The sequence below is a fragment of the Medicago sativa genome, chromosome 3, assembly GCF_051527215.1.
Source record: "Medicago sativa cultivar Bolivia chromosome 3, Bolivia_mono, whole genome shotgun sequence".
In the NCBI taxonomy this organism is placed as follows: domain Eukaryota; kingdom Viridiplantae; phylum Streptophyta; class Magnoliopsida; order Fabales; family Fabaceae; genus Medicago; species Medicago sativa.
This window is the reverse complement of record NC_140751.1, coordinates 49,391,675-49,409,648: the sequence shown is the minus strand read 5'-3', so window position 1 is coordinate 49,409,648 and position 17,974 is coordinate 49,391,675. Positions and strand designations below refer to the sequence as shown.

Sequence of the window (17,974 nt, the reverse complement as noted above, 5' to 3'; positions counted from 1 at the left end):
CGATTTATTTTGATTTTTCGACCGAAACTCGTAAAATCACAATTGATTCACGGCTAGGAACACACTTTAAGTGCAACAAAGCTTAGTTGTAGTTAACTGCAGCTGGGAGCTAGCGGTAGTTAACTACCGTTTGGGGCAAAAATGTATTTTCTATGTGTTTTTAGGAAAAAATACATGCTAGAAAAGAAATTTTAAAAAATTTGTTTCAAGATTATATTTATGTAGTAATCAACCAGAAGCCCTAATGTTTATAGCGTGAGAGCAACGCTATATCTCTTTTGAACTTTGATTTGAAGAGTATATATAATAACCAACAAAAAGCCCAGTGAGCGAGACTTTGATTTGCTAAATAGCTACTTAGGTCTTCAGTGATTCCTTCTTCTTTCTTGTTTGTGTCGTTCCTAACTTTGAAGGAGAATGGAGTTCCGTCGTGAATCAATGATCAACCAAACCAACGTTTCACTCAAAATCGCCAAACATCTCTTCTTTAAACAATCTAACAACAACATAGTGTTTTCACCTCTCTCGATTCAAATTATTCTCAGCATCATCGCTGCCGGCTCTGAGGGTACCACATAGCAACAACTTCTCGACTTCCTCCACTCTAAATCCATCAATCAACTCAACTCCTTTGCATCTAATATCCTTTCCGTCGTACTCACGGACCCTTATCTCACCGGCGGGCCTCGCCTCTCTTTTGCCGATAGTTTTTGGATTGAACAATCACTTCCTCTTCAACCTACCTTCAAACAAATTCTGTCATCTGTTTACAAAGCCAACTTGGCTTCCGTTGATTTCCAGAACAAGGTACGTTTCTATTTTTTCACCACAATCCATGCCCTATAATGGATTTAACTTCACAAACAATTAGTTTATTGTATTTCATAACCTAATTTAGAGATAACCTTTACTTACCTTGAACTCCGGATTACTAAGCCCCTTTTCTCTAGTAATCCGACTCGGAATGTAAAATCCGTCCCCACCCCGCCCCAATGCCATGCCTAAATCCGAGGGTTGACAAAAAAAGTATAGATAACCCCTTCATTGATTTCTGATCGTACAACTTCAGGTCATTAAATGTATAAGGCTAATAATTCACTCTTTTAACACACACGCACACACTTTAAATTGATTAAAGCAATTCCATGAATGTTATTCAAATGCATCACCCTATACAACTTAGTCTTGAGTTACAAAAAGGAATGCAAAACAACGTTTTTGTCATTATTATTTTCTAGCATTCAACTTATTAGGCAACATAACGATTGATAATTAGACTAACAAAAAGTTAAATTCTTCCACTGCCACACTTGTGAAAAAGAACTCAACTTATCTATTTGCAATTCTTATTTTTTAATTTTTTTTTAAAATTTGATATGATTTTATAGGCTGTTGAAGTGACCAATGAAGTTAATTTATGGGCTGAAAAAGAAACAAATGGCGTTGTTAAAGAAGTTATTTCACCAGGGGCGGTCAACAGCTTAACGAAACTCATCTTTGCTAATGCCCTCTACTTCAAAGGAGTATGGTCTATGAATTTTGATGCTTCAAAAACGAAAGATTATGATTTTCACCTTCTCAATGGCAGCTCAATCAAGGTTCCTTTCATGACGAGCATGAAGGATCAATATATTCGTGCTTCCGATGGTTTTAAAGTACTTCAACTTCCTTATAAACTAGGCCAAGATGACCGTCAATTCTCTATGTACTTTATTCTTCCAGATGCGAAAGATGGACTCTCAGATTTGGTTGAGAAGATGACTTCTGAATCTGAGTCACTACACCACAAGCTTCATTCTATTTCTCAAGTTAAAGTAGGTGACTTCAGAATTCCAAGGTTCAATGTTTCATTTGGGTTTGAGACTTCTGATATGCTGAAGGAGTTAGGAGTGGTTTTACCTTTCTCTACAGGAGGTCTGACAAAAATGGTTGACTCTGTTGAGGATCAAAAGCTTTATGTTTCCAAAATATTTCACAAGTCTTTCATCAAAGTGAATGAAGAAGGCACTGAAGCTGCTGCGGTAACCTATGGCTTTTGCGAATCCTTTGGTCCTCCTCGTCCTCGACTAGACTTTGTAGCAGACCACCCATTCTTATTTCTAATTAAAGAAGATTGGACCAGAGCAATCCTCTTTGTTGGACAGGTGCTCGACCCTCTTGCTGGGTAATTACACTAGATTGGATTGCCAATAAACAAATAGGGAACCTGCTTTCTAATAGAAATGCATTTATGATGAAAAACATAGTCATTATGGATATAATCCATGTGTGAGTGGCATGTATTAGGTAGGTGAAGAGTCCATAACTGTCTCTTTAAATTTATTTTATAAAATATCAGTACTTCCCATTTTCCGTAATTTTATTAATGTTGGTAAGACTATAAGAATAGGCTATAACCTTTTCAGTTTTTTTCTTTTTTGAATCAAATGATATTTCAGCTTGTATTTCCTAATAATACATGTTAATAAAATGGGAATTGAAAGAGAATGGCCTGAAAAATCAAATGAATGGCATTAGTTTGCATGTAACTCTGCATAACGATGTTTGTATGCCAATATTCTCTGAAATTGCCTTTTCCATAACAATTTGCTAGTGTAAAATAACAAAACAATTGTTTCTTACCGTCTTCCCATTTGTAAAAATAATGTTGTTAATTAGTTTTCTTCAATCATATTCTAATTTTATGTTGTTTAAACAAGCTGTTTTAGTTGACTCAGCTAATGGTTTCTTATATCTTGGTGGTGGATTGATAACATTTTCAACAAACAACAATTCCATTGTTGCTTTGCTCTTTACTTTATATCCACTTTTGTTGATAGACAACAATTATAGAAAGAATAGCAGTATAGAAGAATTAGATAGTATAAAATATGGCATCCTTTCTTTACTTCGTAAAACAACAAATAAAAGGATTACAGAGAATAAGTAAATTCCCTTCCACAGAGCCTTTGATGAATATAAAGGTAATTGGAGTACCAATGTTGCTACTGTCTTCATATTGCTTTCAATTTGGAGCCTTTGATGTCTAAAACAAGTTTGCCACTAGAAGCCATTCACTCTAGCTGTAGTATCATGTACTAGAATGACTTTTTATTTTTGAATTGATAGTATTGTCTTCATTATGAGAAAGATTACTTGTAGAGATCATTTACGATAGTGTATCTAGTGGCATAAATGTTATTGAGGTTGGAAGATAGATAACTTGAAAACCTGTATGGGTTAGAATTGGATAGGAATGGCTTGAAAATTTTAAGCAAAGAGGGAAAACATTGTAGAACTTATTTTGAAACATGCTTCTAAGGATTTCACAATCCAACTTCTTGAGCTGTATTTGATCAACTTTCCTTCAATTCACAATTGTGTTTTACCATGTTATCAGATGCACTCTTTGAATTTGTCTTTGACTTGAACAGATTTTTAGGTGGGATAAGTGTTGTATCATGCATATATTTATTTTCATCAGGGGCGGAGCCACCCCCAGCTAGCCTGGGCACTAGCCCAGGCTCATCTCCAACTTTCTTTGGAGCAAGCCCAGCTATTACTAGAATTTTTAGCTTTTCCTGCGGATTTACCTGAGAATTTTTGTGTAAATTCCGCAGGAAACACTTTTTCTGCAGATTTTGCCAAGGATTCATTTAGGTTTCCAGGTGAGGTAATACCATAGGATTTTAGGATCCGCAGGAAATGTGAAATTATCTGCAGGAAATTTGAAATTATTCGTAGTAAGAAGTAACGTTTTGCGATAAATATTTTGCCCAGACTCTATAAAATTCTTGACTCCGCCACTGATTTTCATTGTTGATAAAATAATCCCACAATTAGATCAAGTGAGATATATGATTGAACTTATTGATCTAATTATGAAAAACAAACTCAACACCATCTTATTTGAGTAAAATAGAATTAGCCTATAGCAATATGAGTACACGATGAAGGTGATATTTCTTCCTCCAAGCAAGAGTACTTTTCCAAGTAAGAGATGATTATGTTCTGTTTTCTCTGTTTTTCTTTTCGTTTAATAAAATCCACGCCCTGTTTCTTCCTTCAAGTTTCCTGTATGTTTCATTTCAAATGAAATTATCAGGACCATTTAAGTGTTGAAATCCTGAGAATAGAGGGAGTAATTAACTTTGTGAATTTTGTTTAGCACAGTGAAAAAACATGTCCCACGACACTAATAATACATACACATTTCAAGCATTTTTTTCCCCACGAATCTATTTGATTCATTTGAAGAAACTATATCACATCAGAAAATATTAGAGAAAACATCATAAAAAAATCTCTAGAATCCTTGGAAGGACCAATGACCGTCAATCACTTTATGTTTTGATACAAAATCAAGGGATAATGATAAACATATTCATAGAAACATATGAACAATGTTTTGCACAAGCAGGTGTGTAATTCAGAATGATCACGATTCACGAGAAATATTTCTTTATCAGATCTATTCATATCATGCGGATCTTTATTAGACATGAAGTATGTTTAATTAACTGACATTTAACTGTTATTCTTGTGAATAATTATTCTCAGACCTTGAATATCTGGATTTGCTTGAGTGAAAACCTCTCATCTATTTATATTCATAAATTACAAAATAAATCTAAACCCTCAAATTTTAGGGGATTTATATATCTATTCACATTTCACAGCAGATTAATACTTTCTTTGATACAAGACACCAACCGAATCAAACCATATTAACACTCCCTCACAAATATAGTTGATGCATATTCGTCTTATGCACTAATCCTATTGTGTATATGTATGTCTATTGTCTACTACCCTTCAACCTCTGAGAGAATTGTGAAGATCTACTAGCTTATCAACAGAATTAACGAAAGAGGCAGTTATTTCTCTAGAACAGAAATTTCATTTGATGAAATGACAACCTATCTCTGCATCAGAAACAACAAGTTTAGAGGCAACGTGCAAGGTTTCTTGAATGTCACAGATCAATTTCATAGTCTACTCTGCATCTTGAACCACCATGTCCAACATTACAAGTCTGGATATAGGAAGAGTAGTGGATCAACACTTCGTTTGTGCATTAGATCTTTCAACTACATTCTACTTTTTTCTGTTCCACGAAACTAGACTCCTCCAATAAGAACACGATGCCTGGATGTCAACCTTCTACATAGGAGCTAGATGCTACCAATGTTTTCATAACTCAACTATTTCCAAGAGTCCTACGAAATGTCTCAAAATTTCAAACTACTACATGGACGGTAAGAATTTGAGTCAAAATGTTATTGTTGAAACGGATGCCTCAAGGAACTCTTGATTTTGCACCAGTATGTTACTCCCCATCTCATAGACATAGGACTCCAAGCTATTCTTCTTTTCTTTGGTTAGCTCCACAGCCCTGTCCTGTTGGGCTAACTACCAGTGTTATTTTTCATGGGCTTCAGAAGTCTCTAACATTGTCATTCCAGATAGATATTCTCATTCACTGTAATAGGAAGCCTTCTATTAGCTTTATCTTTTCGCGAGCAATCAGCCTGCAAAATGTTACAACGGAACTAAAAAAAAAAAAAACTAGGTACATTATTGTGATTATCATAGCCAAGATTTGAATGATGATCATCCACATCACCCTTGATCAACTGAAGCCACACAAAGTTTGTGCATAACTAGATCTCTAAGAAAAACACATAATTCGTACCACAATGGGAAAATGAAACTTCTTATTTATTGTATCTGATTCATTACTGAAAGTACCATGCATATTTAGTTGAACTCGAACTTTCGTTCTTGCCTTAATACCTTGAGATCCAAGCAAAGGACCAATCTGGAAATAAGTGGTCGACAAATGTATAAGCATATACCTACCTGTATGCATGCAGGTAATGCGCACCGAATTAGTAGCAAAAAGAATGGTACCAAATATACCACATATACTTCCTCTTAGCAAAGAACGTGCACATCTACAGAAATCAGATTCTGGATGTTATTTTTGTGCCTAATTAGTTTTATAATAACATTTGCTTTCTTAGATGTCAGAAGAAGCAATAAATAGGGTGAGGTGTCTTGCAATGGCCCTAGATCCATTCAAGAAAACTTTCCAACTTGATGCCAATAAATACAGAAATCAGAAACAATATGGTTTATAATTTTCTTCTGTTGATATCCCTTGTTTTTTATGAGCATGTAAAAATGATTAGAATTGCAAAATAAGAGGAAGAGGATGAAGAGAAAGAGAAAGGGTAATAGTTGACAATTTAAAAAGAGTGGAAGGGTATTTTCATTAAATTGGGGTGTAACCGGAAGTTAATGGGGGCAACTAGAATAAATATAACTCTAAACTTTGTGTTCGGTGCGAAACTTGAGTAAGGAAGGAATGGAATTTTCTTTAGTGAGCAAGTCATATGTTTGTTCAAAAGAAGGAATATGAAAAATTTGGAGATATTTAGCTTCAACTTTTTTTCGTATAAAGTAGTCACGTCCAACTGAAAGTGTTTTGTGCGAGGGTGGAAGATAGGATTAGAGGCAAGAAGAACTTCACTAAAAGTATACACAAAATATTTTGGTGCCATAGATTGAGGGACTTTGAACTCATGAAGAAGTGATTGCAGCCATAAGATTTTACTGGGAAAAAAATGCCAAACTATGATATTTTGCCTCATTGCTGGACCTTTACGCCAATTTTTTTTTTATTAGATGAAATTATTTATGTCTTGGAAAGAATGTCATGTGATGATCACATCATCAACATAGATAGGCATATGAAGGGTGAACAGTATGAGTGATTTTGGTGAAGAGTGAAATGTCATATTCTTAGTGGATTGAAACCTGGTTGAGTGAGATATGAATTGAGTTTTTGGAACCAAGATCCGGAAGCTTATTAAAGACTATAGAGAGATTTGTTGAGTTTACAAACTAGTGAACCAATCGGACCTTTGATAAATCCTGGAGGTTGACAAATGTAGATGGATTCAGATAAGCCAGCATTTAAAAGGGCACTGTTGATGTCAATTTTCTTGATAAGCAAGTTTTGTGAGAGTGGAATAGTGAGAACCACACAAATTGTAGTAGGTTTGACCAGAGGACTGAATGTTTCAGAGAATCTATGCCTCCTTGTTGATGCAATACTTTTGCAACAAGTCTTGCCTTGTATTTATAGATAGAACCATCTGGATTACATATGAACATGATAACAGAAGACACTTTACTCATATTATAATGAGTATTACAATTGGATAAAGAAGAGCAAAAAATCTACCAGCAACGAAAACCAACGAAACAACACATACATAGCATATATTGGATGTTCAAACTTAAATTTCCATTTTTGGTGGAATTCATGGAGATATGTTGACATCATGGGTGATAATGAAAAACATCTAGACTTCGTTTATTTGTTTGTCTGATACAATTCGAACCATACATCATTATCCTTTCAAAATATAACATGGATAGTTTACAATCCATTTAATAGAATTTTTTTTAAAAAAATAATAATAACACACTCATCCATTCCTAATAACCATACTCTTCAACCTCTTGTGCAAAGCTATATGCTAAGGAAAACAATCAACCACGCATTCCTCCAATTGGAAGAAGACTTTCATTATAAATAATCATTTGACAACAATTATGCCTTCCATTAACCCCCATATCTTCAATCACTTCATCATTTAAATCAAACCTTGAAACTTCTTCATCATAATTTACGTAGAATATATCGCCATTCTTTCCAACTCCAATAGGTTCGACCACACCGGGTAGGGGTCCAATTTTAAAAAGTCTCGTCCATGAATCCGCCACACCAAATTCACCCAAAATTGATATGAAAAGACAAGAAGAATCTTGATACTCGATCATAGCAATGGACTCTTTCAACACCACCATGTGTTTAGCAAATCTACCATAATTATGGTTGAAGGGTGTTGTAATGAAGACCTCATTACTCAAGTTAAATGATACCAACACCTTATCCCCAAAATAATATTCATAGCCCCACCAGTGGCACATTCCTTGCAAGTACACCGCATAACCAGTCTCTTGCCACCGGTCGTTCCAAAGATGATTTGGCATTTCAACTTGAAGATCCCTCCAACAGTTAGTTTTTAGGTCATATATCTGCCATAAGATCTCATCATTTGGATCATGCTTCTCGAGATTGTCAAAAAAACAAAAACATCAAATCAGCTTGTAGTCATCGGACACTGGGTCATAACCAAAACCATGAATGTTAACAATAGTAGGCATAACAGGAAGATCTTCAAAAACAGAGCCAGGAGGAAAGGCTTTCAGAATTGCATGTTCAAAAGAGCCATTTGGAATGACCTTGAATTCCTCTGTAGATGGGTTCCACAATACAATTTTTTGCGCATTCCAAGTGGTGTCACCTCTTCCATTGCCTTGACAAAGACAAAGTATGCCATTAACAATAGAACCAGCAATTAAAATACCTTCGCCATCCACATCAATTGGAGGTGGCCAATCTAACTTGACACTATTCTCAAACGTCTCACCAAGAAGCAAAAATAAATTATCATGATTATCATAATCAAAAAAACAGGAGTCTGCTTTAGGAGGAAGCTTGAATTATGATGATCATCGTATTTAGAGAGGAATAAATTGTTGCGGTACATGGTCATGAATTGGGGTTTTTCAAATAAATTAGCCCAGAATTTACACACACATGTAAAACGCTTGAGAGATTTCACAGGCAATTTGGATAGAATAACAAAAGAAATATCACGAGGTATATGATTGCTAACCTTTTTTTTAGTGAGTGCCATTGATTCCTTTAGTTGTGTACGAGCAGTTGCTATCAAGTGAAAACCAATCAAGAATATGTTATGTTACAATAGAAGAAAAGGGAAATCAAAATTTGAGAGCACTATTGTTGATAAAAAATTGAGAGCATGTAAAAAAGATATTTAATATGGTGATCAGCATATAAAAATTATAAAAGGAAATAAAAATCAAATTTTATACCGAAATAAGTTTTGCACATTAAGCAGTGCATTTACTCTGATTAAATGCCAATTTAATTTAATTCATTCTGCAATACCAAAAGTGAAGAGAACAGCTGTATTTCTAAGTTGCACCAGCTGGAATTTTGTTTTTCCTGATTTAATTTATGGAGTTTAGTAATTATTAAATGAATTTTTATGGTGTATTTGTTTCAAGGATTCTAATGTTACTCATGAAAATGCGATATCTGGAAGTTAATATTTCAATGTTTTTTTTAAGTTTTAAAAATCATTTCCATGAAAGTAAAACTTAACCATAACAGCTATCATCTCCCGTTAATAGAGTTTACATATAATAACAGCTATCATTCAAGTATTGGGATGACACCTTTCGAGGCTTTGTATGGTCGGAAGTGTAGGACTCCGTTGTGTTGGTTTGAAACAGGTGAAAGTGTAGTTTTAGGACCAGAAATTGTTCAGCAGACTACTGAGAAAGTAAAAATGATTCAAGAAAAGATGAAAGCGTCGCAGAGTCGACAAAAGAGTTACCATGATAAGCGTAGGAAAGACCTTGAGTTTCAAGAAGGGGACCACGTGTTCTTGAGAGTTACTCCGATGACCGGTGTTGGTCGTGCATTGAAGTCTAAGAAGTTGACTCCGAAGTTTATTGGTCCTTATCAGATATCGGAGAGAATTGACACGGTGGCTTATAGAGTTGGCTTACCACCGCATTTATCGAATTTGCATGTTGTGTTTCATGTGTCGCAGTTAAGGAAGTATGTCCCAGACCCGTCCCATGTGATTCAGAATGATGATGTGCAAGTTAGAGACAACCTTACGGTGGAGACTTTACCTTTGAGGATTGATGACCGCAAAATGAAGACGTTGAGAGGCAAGGAAATACCTCTAGTGAGAGTAGTTTGGAGTGGAACGACTGGCGAAAGCTTGACGTGGGAGCTAGAGAATAAGATGCGGGAGTCTTATCCAGAGTTGTTTGCTTGAGGTAAATTTTCGAGGACGAAAATTCTATAAGTTGGGGGAGAGTTGTAACATCCGTCTTAATTATTTGATTATTTAAGATATATTTATATATATATGATTTAAGTGATTTTCATTATTGATATGTGTCAATTTTATGATTCATGAAGTCGAGTGGTTATATGATTTGATATGTGTGAATTTTATGATTCATGAAGTCGAGTGGTTATATGATTTATGAATGAATTATGTGGGGTTTATGTTGTTGTGAAGTTGTTATGTTGTTATGGCTTATTTTATTATTAAATAAAATAAGATATGAGAAATAAAATAAAAATATTAAAAATTGGGCTGTGTTGTGAGATGAGCAATTAGTAGTGAGAAGAGTAAAAAGGAGAGATAAATAGACAGACATAAGTTAGGAAAAATAGTACGTACGTTTTTGGAGAAAAAGGGAGAAAAGTCAGAAAGAGAGAAGAACCAAGGGATGGCTGCGATTCTGCTATTATCAGGTAAGGGTGAGACTAATTTTCATTATTATTAAGGGTATAATTCTATAGGATGAATTTAGCATGATTAAGTTAAGTTTTGGTGAGAATTGGGAATTAGGTTTAGGATCAATTTTGATGATTGAATCATGAACAGATGTTAGATTGATGCAAAATTAGTGTACAGACCTTAGATATTACTTAAGATGTTAATTAGATGCTATTTGGATGAAGGAATCATGAATATAGGTGAAAAGTTGTGATTTTTAGGTTTCTGGCCGTACTGACATTCATCGCTCGCATCTGCGAGCAAGAACACTCGCAACTGCGAGCTAGAACCCAGAGCTCGCAACTGCGAGCAATGCAACTCGCAACTGCGAGTGACCTGTAAGCTCGCCATTGCGAGCAGAATAACTCGCCACTGCGAGTAAGGACTTAGGAACCCAGAATGCACGCTTTGGTCGCCATTGCGAGCAAAGTTACTCGCCACTGCGAGTTAGGCTGTTAGTTGCCCAAAATTGTCCCGATGCGATCCTTTCGCACGTGTAGTCTTGAGTTGACCTTAGAAGTAAGTAAGAGAGCTGTTTAGGATGCTTTCATAGGCTCCAGAAGTCTGTTCAGGTGACTGAGATTAGAAGTGTGGTTGCATGAATGTTATAATGATGCTTTATGATATTTATGTTGATGTAATTCATTCCTTAGATGATGTTAACGCATTCAAATGTTATTAAATGCTATATCTTGCTGTTGTTCCCTGCTATTGACTGTTAGTGTCTTGAAGTTGCATGAGTCGGTCTATGTTGTGGAATTTAAGGAGTGGTCCATGATTATGAGTCGTATGAGTTGTTTATGTTGTTGTCTAAGTTGTTGGAAGTTGAGTTCATTGCATACTCATTAAAGTTGGGGGCTTTAGGCCCGACAACCTTTGTGCTCATTAAAGTTGGGGGCTTTAGGCCCGGCAGCCTTTGTGCTCACACGTTGAAGAGCCTATTATGCTCATTTTGTTGTTGATTGGTACCACATGCATTTGCATATCAAGAAGTTTCATGATGTTTAAGTTGTCAAGTTGTTGTTGAGTTGATAGAGTTGCATGGTCAAAGATGAGCTGTGTTGTCAAGTGGTTGTTGAGTTAATACAGTTGCATGGTCAAAGGTGAGTTGTGTCGTCAAGTTGAGTGTTAAGTTGATTATGATTTGTGATGAAAATTAGTAATGGTATTTGATGATTGTATTTGTTATGAAATGAAAAATATGCTAATTGTTAATTGTTGATATGTTATTAATGTTTAAGTTGTTAAATGCATTTTATTGGATTATATGCTTAATGTATTGATTATGAAATCTCACCGCTTCTGCGTATATGTTGCCTCGACCGTGGGTAATGTGCAGGTAATAAAGATTAGAGGCGTTCGTGAGTGGACTCCTCACTTGGTGTCTAGGTTCTCTGATACGTAACGGGATGGGGGCTTGCTTTTACTTCTATTCCTTACGTGTCTCTTTTATGAACTAATTATGAGATTTTCCAATAAGGCCTGCGTGCCAAGACTTTAAATGTTGAACTATTTTCCGCTGCAACAGTTTTAAGATTTTCATGATGTTGAATTTGAAGGATAATTATTGTTATACCCTAATTTTGGACCTAAAATACTTGGTCAAATCTTCTTTTCTTGCCTTTTAAGTCATTTGATCTGTCTCTGATCAATTGCATCTTTCTCTGCATTTTATTTCAGTATTACTTACAAAATTCATGAAAAAGGGCATTTTAGTCATTTCCTGTGTCAAAATTTTCTTTCAGTCTTTTAAAAATTTGTTTGAGTCTTCTCATTTGGTTTGTATAAGTCTTTGTTTCAACTCTCTGTCAAAATCCATTTCAAAAATTGCATTTGAAGCCATTTTGAGTCAGTTTTGCCCCTAGGGGCATTTTAGTCTTTTCATGTGTCAAAACTCTGTGTAAACTCTTAAAATTCTCTCTGAGTCTTTTAATTTTGTTTGTATAAGTTCTTGTTTTAATTTCCTGTTAAAAATCCATTTTAAAATTGCATCTGAGTCATTTTTAGTCGTTTTAGTCCCTAGGGACATTTTGGTCATTTCACACGAAATTTCGGCAGAGAGAGGTTACTTTAAAGTACCTCATTTAAGCCATTGGTTCGTTTTAGTCCATTTTGTCAATTTTAATCGTTTCACTTTACGTTTAGTCAATTTTACCAATTTTTAGTTCAATTTTATTTTTTTATTTTATTTTCATTTTTTTTGCACTTTAGTCCTCTAATTTCTAAAGTTTGCATATCAGTCCTTTAAAGTCTTTAATTCTGTTTTTAGTCCTTTTATTAGTATTGCAGATTGGTCCTTTTAGTTTTCATTTTTGCAGAAAGGTCCCCAAGTCAATTTCAAGCCAGGGACGAATTTGTTCAAGTCCAAGTCCACATGTCAATTCACTATTGGTCCAGAATCACACTTGGCACCTATAAATGAAGGCCAACTCATCATTACACAGAGGATTCACCATTCCAGAAAGGCCACATCATCAAAGAACCCTAACAGATTCTCTCTCTCCTCAGAAACCTCGCCACCGTAACCAACATCTCAACCACCACAAAAAACCACCGTAACAGAATTGCAACCACCGTAACAAACACCAAATCACAACAATTCCTCACAAATTCGAACCAATTCATCACAAATTAATAATAACTTCATCACAGAAAATTCAAATCGAGAATTTGGCAACAAAAACAATTCAAATTAAAACGTTTTGTTTCAAAGAGTTCTCAGAGATTCGAAACGAATCTTCATCATCGAACTGTAAGGCTCTGCAATTCCAACGCCGAATCATCCAGAGGACGAATCAACGTGATCACAGAGAATTCGAGGAAGAGAAGAAGAAAGATCAAAGGGAATTTGAACCAGCGAAGAAGAAGAAGATGAAGAACTGATTTATTTTCAGTTTCTGCGCAAAACTTACCAAAAAACATCAAGAGTATATTCAGAATCCAAGTTTTCTGAAGAAACCAGTTCAAATCTCCAATCAAACTCAAGTAAGTCCACAAAACCTTCTCGTTTTTCGCATATAATCATCATCGAAGGTCTGAATTTGAAAATAAACGGTGAATCGAAGATTAGATTTCGAAAAGATTCCAAAAAAATTCGAAACGAAACCCTAGAATGTAAAACCTCAGAGATTCACCGTTTATTTCACGAAACAAAGTTCAAATTCGTAATCAGCGAGAAAAACAAGTTAGATCAGGGTTTAGTTCCAAGAAGTTTAGGAAAAGTTTGAAAACCCTAAAAATGGTGAATACAAAGTCCGATCTACTTCGTTTCCAACATGATTTCACAAAAATAACCTCAGATTCGTAAAGAGGGAAGGAAGACGGACATTTCTATGTAAAAATTCTTTCAGATCGTCGGAGAAGATGAAGATTCATCTTCCTCCGCCGTCCCTCCGCCGTCCTTCCCAGTTTCCGGCCAGGTTAAGGTTGCAGAGGATTTAGAGAGAGAGAAGAGAGCGTTTAAGTTAGAGAGAGAAAGAAGAGAAGGGAATGAACTAGACCGGTGTTCTAGTGCTTTTATAAGCACTTGAACCGGTCCGGTTCATGACTGGCTCAGCTTCCCTCCATTCCTGACCGTTGATTCTGCTTCCTATGTATGTGTACGGCTTAGATGCCAGGTTCCTGTGTTCCTGAATGTGTTATTGTGCGCCTGCGGCTTCTGGACCCTTGGATCTAGGTCTAGATGGAGCTGGATCAATCCAACGCTCCTGATGCGTTTGGATAGTCCAGATCCATCAAAGATCTTGGGCATGGGCCTTATGTCCCTGCAGACTTCGTTTTTCCTTTTATTTTTACTATTTCCTACACTGTCTTTGATATTTGTACCCCTGGCATGCTTAAAATGTTTTAGAAAATTCTAGAAAAATTTATAGAGTTTTCTTAATATTTTTGTGATGTTTTTGTGTTGATTTTATACTGAAAAACTTGATAAAAAATATTGAGATAGTTTCTAGTGTTATTTCTTGAATTTTATGTTAAAATTGGTGAAAATTGGCTTAATTTTGTTTCTAATTCTTGATGTACACTTGTGATTCATGATATGTGATTTTGTGAGGAATTTACCATAGTTTGAATATGTTTTTTACTGGTCATGTGCATATGTTGTTCACTTGCTTGCTTTGCAGGTAATGTTGGTAAATAAGTAGTGTAAATAGGTCTAAATCCACATTAAGATATAAGGCTTACTATAACTCTTAGATTCTCATTTTTAAACCTGGATTTCATGTCTTATGTTGAACCATGAGAATTATAAGTCATAGTTAGGCCTTGCCTTGGTGAGAAATTTTAGGTCTATTATACATTACTCTTGCTTATTTCATGTCCTTTTTTTTTCCCTTTTGGTTATGATAGCTTTACTTACCTATATCTCTCTCTCTATGCCTTATATTACTAACAATTTCCTCTATTGTATTTCATACATCATGAGCATTTCATTTCCCATCTCACATCTTCATCCTTTTATCTTTCTACACTTTAAAGTTCATGTAAAAATTAGAATGTTAAGACTTAGGAGTTCTTGTAATATTTTCCTTTATGCAATTTTAAATTTCTTGCAAGACCATAGAATGTAAACTAGGGCATGATGTAATAAGGACAATGGACTCTAATGATGTACACCAACACAAGCACCGACACATGCACACACCTCACTTTAGGTATATAGCTAGAATATGCATGTTTAGATGTATGTTTAGGATTGTATGTTTAGATGAATGTTTAGGCTTTACACTTAGAAAAATAATTTTCCAAAAAATATGAACAACATCACTCAAACCATTTTCTAATAAACCTTGGGATCAAAATCCCATTGTAATTTTCCTTTTCATTTTCTTAATCAAAATCTTAAAGAATTTTAATCACACTTAGACCATATTTTGCAAAGTCTCATGCCCTTGAGGCCTCTCTCTTATTCTTCAAAATTCCATTTTCAAACTTAAAATCAACCAACAAAAACAAAAACATTTTTGGAAGAGAACTACGGTGGATTTGATCCCTTAAACGGGTACGTAGGCAAGGAACAAAATTCCTTCAATTCAAATAAAATAAAAATTCCAACACATTCTTCTCCCTCCAATTCTTCACTTAGAATACCTTTAGGCTTAATATCATCTTTCAAAATAGCATTTAAAAATAAAGCGCGCGCGTAGAAATTAAAGATGGTTCCTATAGGATACTATAGTCGTTATGGGTGCCTAACACCTTCCCGTAGCGAAAACAACTCCTGGACCTCGATTCTCAAGGGTTTTGCTTACTTTTTCCCTTCCCAAGAAAAAATAAGATATCACCGGTTAAAAAGGTTCAAACGTAATCAATGTTTGACACCCGAAAACCAAGATAAAACAGCTGGCGACTTCACTGGGGAGATTCGAGAGTTACGCCTAGTCTCTATTTCCACGCTTGCGCTCTTTTTATTTATTTCTTTTACTTTCTTTCCTATGTGAATAAATGTTTAATTTCTTGCAGATGTGTGGGGTGAGAATATCAAAAGTCCTGCACCCGGGCTGAGTGAACTTAGGATTTAGGGGGGATATAATCGACAATTCATTCTGGGGGTTGCCTCGTGTTTTGGATTATGCGATCAATCCCACATAGCTGAGGCATTTTGGGGGTGATGTTGTCGGCGCGTGTTGTCGCCTTTAGGCACTTTACTTCTAATTGTTCTATGACGCTATGAACCGTAGATAACCAAACCCATCCATGGCCATTTTTCTAGGATGTAGTGCGGAGGCTAAACCGAGTGTTGTCTCGAGTTTTAGTCGTCACGCGATACTACACTCAAGTTAGACCTTCCACGGATAATCATGGAGCGAGTGTTGTCTCGTGGCACTGTGATATACGTCGGAGAGGTTGCGACTTGGGAACCTTTTTTAGAACCCGGTTACTATATCCTAAAGCCCTAGTTTCACCGGACGCCGTGTCCACCCGTGACTCCTCGACTTTGAACTTCAACCCACCATGTTTTCTCCAAACTTGAACATAATCACGCATTCATGCATACATGCATACATGCATAAACTTTTGTCATGCACTATTATCGAAGGGCTTAGACAAATTGAATTTGTAAACATTGTAGGAATGAAGAAGACTAAGTCCTACAAGTTCAAGGAAGTGGATTTGGCTAGTTTGAGAGATTTGGCACTCAAGGTTGAGGATCCGACTGGTTTCCGACATCGTTACGGGGCTTTACTTACTATTCTCCAGACTAATGTGGATGAGAAGCTTGTGCACACTCTAGTGCAATTCTATGATCAGAAGTATCGGTGCTTTACTTTCCCAGACTTTCAGTTGGTGCCTACTCTATAGGCTTATTCTCACTTGATGGGTGTATCTATTGCTAAGGGGGTGCCCTTTGCGGGACTTGAGAATCCTCCTACTCCATTGGTTATTGCTAAAGATCTCTATCTCAAGACCACCGATGTCTCCAAGAATCTTGTCACTAAGGCTCGCATCCGAGGGTTCACTTCAGAGTATCTTCTTGGGAAAGCCAACCTCAATACCACTTGTCAGGACACTCTTGAGGCTATTCTTGCACTTCTCATCTATGGGCTTATTCTCTTTCCGAATCTTGATGACTTCGTAGACATGAATGCTATTATGATCTTCCACTCCAAGAATCCGGTTCCTACCTTGCTAGCCGACACATACCATGCTATTCACGATCGTTCCGGCAAAGGTCGTGGATATATTCTTTGTTGTGTGCCTCTCCTCTATAGGTGGTTTATTTCGCACCTTCCGGAGTCTTTCCACGACAATCCGGAGAATTGGTCTATTTCACAGAGGATTATGGCTCTCACTCCTAATGAAGTGGTTTGGCTTACTCCCGCTTCTAGGGTTAAGGAAATCATCTTTGGTGGTGGGAAGTTTCTTAATGTACCTCTTCTTGGTACCCGGGGTGGAATCACCTATAACCCGGAGCTTGCTTTGCGACAATTTGGTTTCCCGATGAAAGAAAAACCCATCAATCTTGCTACAGCTCTTTACTTCTTCTACTACTCCAATGCACCCACGGGAATAAGAGAGGATTTCATGGAAGCTTGGTCCAAGCTTCGAAAGAAAGAGGTAAAGCATATGGGTGTAAGGTCCGGTATTGCTCATGAGGCCTATACACGGTGGGTGATAAACCAAGCTGAGGAGATTGGTATGCCTTACCCCTCTATGAGATATGTGTCTGCATCTATTCCTACCATGCCTTTGCCTCTACTCCCACCTACCCAGGAGATGTATCAGGAGCATCTAGCTATGGAGAGTCGGGAGAAGCATCAGTTGAGGGCTAGATACTATGAGGCTGAGAACTTGATTATGACTTTGGATGGGAAGGATGAGCAGCAGACTCATGAGGTCTTGACACTGAAGAAAGAGTTAGCTAAGGCTAAGAGAGAGATTGAAGAGAAAGATAGGTTGCTTATGAGGGACTCCAAGAGGGCTAGGGGTGCCCGTGACTTCTATGCACGATACTGCAGCTGTGAGTCTGAGTCTGAGGATGATACTTCCACTTCCTATGCTTGAGGATCTCCATTTCCTGTTGT

The 17,974-nt window shown here is 36.4% G+C and overlaps 2 pseudogenes across 1 annotated transcript; one reads left to right on the top strand and one right to left on the bottom strand.

The window, feature by feature from the left end:
• The first annotated feature begins 281 nt into the window (after nt 1-281).
• LOC146937945 (serpin-ZXA pseudogene) lies at nt 282-2,386 on the top strand (annotated as a pseudogene). The gene is made up of 2 exons (XR_015033336.1): nt 282-807; nt 1,389-2,386. The product of XR_015033336.1 is annotated as a serpin-ZXA pseudogene (transcript).
• A 5,156-nt stretch (nt 2,387-7,542) lies between these two features.
• On the bottom strand, nt 7,543-8,756 carry LOC146937944 (putative F-box protein At3g16210; annotated as a pseudogene).
• Between the last annotated feature and the right edge of the window lie 9,218 nt (nt 8,757-17,974).